The following is a 6,000-nucleotide window of genomic DNA, read 5'->3' as shown; positions in this document are numbered from 1 at the left end:
ATAAACACAATCACATTGGTGGTACTATAAAAGAGAAATGTACACTTTCAAACCAAATCAAGTAATAAAATGAAATATAAAAAAATAAAAATAAAAAGATAACAATCAGCCCATCTTTACTCCATGTATATCTTATTGGATTCTAATGGTAAAGCAATCCCACTCACAACCTGTTCATAAAAACTAATTTTTTTTTAAAAAAAAAAGGAAGGGAAAAAACCATAATTATTAACACATTAAACTAAATACAACAACCACTATTGTAAACATGGTGAAATAAATAACACAAAGAAAAAAACCGAAGATAGAATTTGATTCTTTTTGCGGTACTAAACTACCACCAAAATAAGGGTGGGAAAAAAATGGAGAGACAATCTAAAAGAAAAAGAGAGGTGTGAGATATTTTTAAATAGAGATAGTGTGTACTCATTTTTAGGAAATGTGTCTAACGTGTATGAGATAGTGTGTACTAATTTGATAAGTAGTAAAAATTTGATGGCAAGATGATTAGATTGGATATGCCATGACATCTACACCCATTAAAAAAAAATCAAAATTGTCACACTTTAACATAATAACCGTCATAGAAAATTTCTTTTCTTAGTGTTACTATTTCATTCCATTTCCGTTATCCTAAAACATGGGGGTTTTAAAAATAAAATGAAAAACCATGATTGAGAGTTTAGGATAAATTACTTGCGGTTAGTAGAATCCTTTACTAAACAAATTATAAATTTTAAAATTTAAAATTCTTGATTGAATAAATTAGAAGTTCAAATTAAATTTGAAAACCAAAGGGAAAATGATCCTATTTTGTAAACAATGTTGTACATGTGAGTTAGGGATGCATTTTTACCGAGTTGTCTTTCAATTTTATCTCTACTTAAACCAAATGGTGTATGGGTATTTTTGAACCAATGAAATGTTCAACCAAAATAAGAGTAGATTTTTTGTGTATGTGGGATTTAGAATGTACTACACGTTTGGGTAGTTTACATAAAAATAAAATTAAAAATATTTGAGTAGAATTTTCCAAGAATGAGAGTATCTAACACGTTTGGGTAGTATTTTCCAAGAATGATTTGGTCAAGATTGTTCAAAAGCTACTTAATGATGGGAAAAACTATCATGTACCCCCATCACTTGGATAGGAGTGTCTCTCAAGTTGATAGAAATTTCTTCTTAGAAAAAAGCAGTTGACAGAAATTACTTGTCCAATTTGACTAAAAAAAAGATGTTGAATTTATTTCTTTTTCTTTCTTTTTGTTTGTTTTTGTTTTTGAACATTATATATTTCTTTTTCTAGTGTTGAATGAAATGTATTATTGTTGCTACAATTTTTAGTTCTTAGAAACTATTAATTACTAAAGATTTGTGCCGATGCATTTATAAGCCAACTTAATGCTTATTTTTCAAACAGCTTTTACCAAACACTTTATTATTTTATTTTTTAAAATCTCAATTTCATTAAGCATTTTTTTAAACTGACACTTCCAAAAAAGTTTTAAAAAACTGAAGCCCGCAGGACCATGAGGTGTTGGATTAGAGTATCCAACATATATATGATAGACTTGGCATTGTCCAACAATTATTCCATCAATTTTGGCCAAAAAGTTAAATGATGCACACCTACCACTTGGATAGGAGCGTCCAAGAACTGTCATGTTGACACATTACTTAAATATATTTCTTTGAGAAATTGATTTTTTTTTTTTTTTTATATAGATATAGTAGAATTTAAATTTATGATGTCCACTCCACCTCTTGCTGATTATTTTTATCAATAAATTAAGATACTATTGGGTTAAGATAGCTTGACCCTAGTTAATTAATTCAATTACCCTAGTTAATTAATTAAGTCAAATTATATGCAAATTATGGAGGTACCAACAAATCACCAAATAAACTAAATGCAGTGGAAATTAAATTGACACGTTGATTTGTTGACAAATGGAGAAAACCTTTCGCAAGGTCAAAACCCCACCGAGTGAATTTAAGGTCACTACTCCCAAGAATCTACTAATAAAAAATTAAGTGGTGACAAGTATAAAGAATCTTATCACTACCCCGACCTATCCCGAAATACCAACCTACAATTGAACCTTCGCTCTAATATACAATTGGACTTAGTCTTGTAGTAGCCTTTTTTTCCTTTGTTGCACAAATCTCCAATCTGTGACTAACTCCTTTGCACAGATCTCAGTACATGACTAACTCCAGCAAGTTGAATGGTTGTCGTTAGCTGCAAAGTTCTTCACTTCATCAACAATGAAGATCAGGAAGCATTTGGTTACAAAACCCTATGGTGTACAAATGCAGTAGCTTCTCACAGAGAAAATTAAGCTCTTGGTCTCTGTATCCCTGTTATGACAACTTTTAAAATAAGCCTTATATATGTTTAGGGTTGTGAGAAAAGAAACCCTAAGCAAAAATATCAACATGGGCCGAAATTCAAATTTGGAAATTCTGAATTCGTAAAGCTCAATAGATTGAGCTTGTGTTGAGCTAGTGTCGAGCTTCCCATTAATTCTCGATAGGAGCCTCCTGTCGAGCTTCAGTAAAACAACTTTTCTTCATTTGTTTCTTGGATCAATCTTCATGTCTTTAATACAACCACTTGATATGTATCAAACCCAACTTAGATCTACCCAATCTACAAGTAAAGTGCGTTTTGTCAAAGGATTAGCCAATTACATAAAATACGACCCTAACAATCTCCCAATTTGGCAATCCGTGACAAACCACAAGCATAATTATGAGAGAAGTCCAAACCAACAATTTCCATAACTATTACATAAAAGTACATAAGCCTAACTACTACTATGAACTCTTGAAAAACTTTGCAAGAAAAGAGATCATGACATGATAGACTTGCAACCTATCTTAACTGAAACACTTAAACAAGATTCATCAAGGCATTTAGTGTGAAACACAGACAAGTTATTGTACGTGCAAGTTAGATTTGTAAACTCATATGAAAAGATGTATGAGATATCTAACAGTACATTTTGATGATAAAGCTCAAGTGTAATAAAAATGAAAGCTTTAACATCATAAAGCTTTAACTAATTTGTTTTGTTTTAAATTATCATGTAGTACAATTTAAACTTGTATTATTACTATGTATTTGAAATTTTTTTTTTCTCATTATCATTTTGTGCGTCATGATAATGAAAATAAATAAATAAATAATTACTATTGATAAGAAGTCGGTAATAGTAATAATAAATAATTATGATACTAATAAAAATAATTAATAAGTCAAAAACTATTTAATAATAATAATAATAATTATTATTATTATTATTATTATTATTAAGAAGGTGAAATCATCATATAGTATGAAAAACTCATATATATATATATATATGTGTGTGTGTGTGTGCGCGCGCGCGCGCTAGCCAACCACTCAGTTTTTTCAAAATTACTTTCAAATAGTTTTTACCAAATACCCAACTTAAAAAAAAAAAAAAAAAAAAAAAAAAAAAAAAAACCCAATTTCATCAAACACTTTTTAAAACCGCTCTATTTTTTCCGAAAATCATAATTTTATAGGAGCAATGCCAGAGACAGAAAATAATTCACAATTTTTGTCACAACTCATCACATGGCGAGTTGTGACTAATGAAGGTATGAATCTACTATTTTACTTTCATCGCTCACAGCTCCCCCCACATAGTTGTGTCCCTAGCTTTTTCCATTTTAAAAATCTAATCAATAATGCAGGACATTCATTCTGCACGTAGAACTTTGAGTTGTTGGACGTATATAATAGACTTGGCACTGTCCAACAATCATTTAGTCAATTTTGGTCAAATGGTAAAAAATGATGCACACCCTTCAAAAATTTGATCAATAATGTAGGTACATTCATTCTGCATGTAGGACCATAAGTTGTTGGATTAGAGTGTTGGATTTTGCATGTAGGACCCTGAGTTGTTGGATTAGAGTATGATATCCAACATGTATAATATACGATAGACATTGCGTTGTCCAACAATTATTTAGTCAATTTTGGTCAAAAAGTAAAAAAAATGATGCATACCCACCACTTGGATAGAGCCTCATAGGGCCGTCAAGTTGATAGAAATTACTTGAATTTTTTATTTGATAAAGAGAAGTGATATATTTACAATATTTTTAAAATAAATTCTAGGTGGTTAGTTGTTATTGTTTCCTACATAAACTTATAACTTAAATTACTTTTTCACTCACCCATAACAGCTACTAGTAACGTACCACTTAGGACTTATTATAAAACTATTATAAAAATGTTGTGAATATAGCATTTTTCTTTTAAAATATTGTATTTTTTTTATAACATTTAATATTTTTTTAAGTAGAACATGAAATTTTTATTTGTTTTTATTCATATAAATATAGTAGGATTTAAATTTATGGTATCGATCATTGTTCTTTTTAATAAGTTAAATTACCAGCTAGTTTATTTTTGTGTAAGTGGGGATTTAGAGTATACAACACGTTTAGGTAGTATTTTACAAGAACCATTTAGTCAAGATTGGCTAAAAGCAATTAATGATGCTCCCCCACCACTTGGATAAGAGTGTTGAAGAACTGCTAAAGTTCCCATCAAAAAAAAAAAAAAAAAGAACTGCTAAAGTAGTAGTAAATTCTTCTTGTCCCTCAAGTTTAAAGAAATTTCTTCTCAAAAAAAAAAAAAAAAACAGTTGACAGAAATGACGGACAAAAATGCCTTATGCCCTTTTCGGGCAAATTATATAGCATTATGCCTCCCTTCCCAAACTAAATAGGGAAATGCCCCTCTTTTAAAACTCGATTTTTGATAAATCGAGTTAGGCCCCTATAGTAGCGTTTTTAAGGAGGCAATAGTGACGTTTTAAGGACCTATAGTGACGTTTTTTAACTTGACTTTAATTAAATCAAGTTATAGGCAATGAAATCGACTTATAGTGGCATTTTTTTACCTATAACTCGATTTCATCGAAGTCGAGTTAAAAAACGTCACTATAGGTACTTAAAACGTCACTATAGGCTCCTTAAAACGTCACTATAAGGCCTAAGAATTTTTTTTTTTTTAACTCGATTTATCAAAAATCGAGTTTTAAAAGAGAGTCATTTCTCTATATAGTTTGTGAAGGAGGGCATAATGCTATATAATTTGCCCGAAAAGGGCAAAAGCCCATTTTTTTCCCAGAAATGACTATACTAGAGTTGTTTAATTTGACTAAAAACAAAACAAAGAATCTTATTTGGAGAGCTTGTAAGGGCATTTTACAGACTCGTGTGATATCATTTGATTCTTTAACAAAAGGCATTGTCCTGAATTTTCTTATGATCACTCATCTATTCATGCTTTAAGGTATGGAATTTGTTCCCTGGATAAGTTACAACAGTGTGGGGTGAGGCATTTCATTAGGCATGGTGGTTTTAGCTTTGAAGCGGCTATATATTATGGAAATTGGAAACTTTTGTGACTCTGGTGTGACTGCTAACGACGTTTTGCAATGAAAGTCGTGCCAATGGGACAAACCATGAGATTATAACAGGACCATGAGTTATTTGTTGGATTAGAGTATCTAACACGTATTTGATAGACTTGGAATTGTCCAACAATCATTCAATCTATCTTTGCCAAAAAGACCCACTTCTTAGATAGTAGCGTCCAAAAACCGTCAAGTTGACACAAATTATTTGAAATTTATTTCTTTGAGAAATTGATATATTTTTTTTATAACATGTTATTCCTTTTTTCAAGATTATGTATTTTTTTTTTTCTTTTATATATATGGTAGAATTTAAATTTATGTTGTCTTTCATATTATTTTTATCAATAAGTTAAAACTGTAAATTTAACTTTATTTTGGGTTTAGTGTCATTTCTTTTAATTCAATACAAAATTCACATTAACCATTGATTGCAAAAATAACACTCTTCCATAGTTCTACCCAAATTGTAAAGGTGTATACCAAGTTATTGAAAATTAAAGAAATGAATACATCAAACCAAATCAACATGTAC

Source organism: Quercus suber, unplaced genomic scaffold, assembly GCF_002906115.3.
Source record: "Quercus suber isolate HL8 unplaced genomic scaffold, Cork oak 2.0 scaffold_491, whole genome shotgun sequence".
In the NCBI taxonomy this organism is placed as follows: Eukaryota; Viridiplantae; Streptophyta; class Magnoliopsida; order Fagales; family Fagaceae; genus Quercus; species Quercus suber.
Note: the sequence above shows the minus strand (reverse complement) of the source record.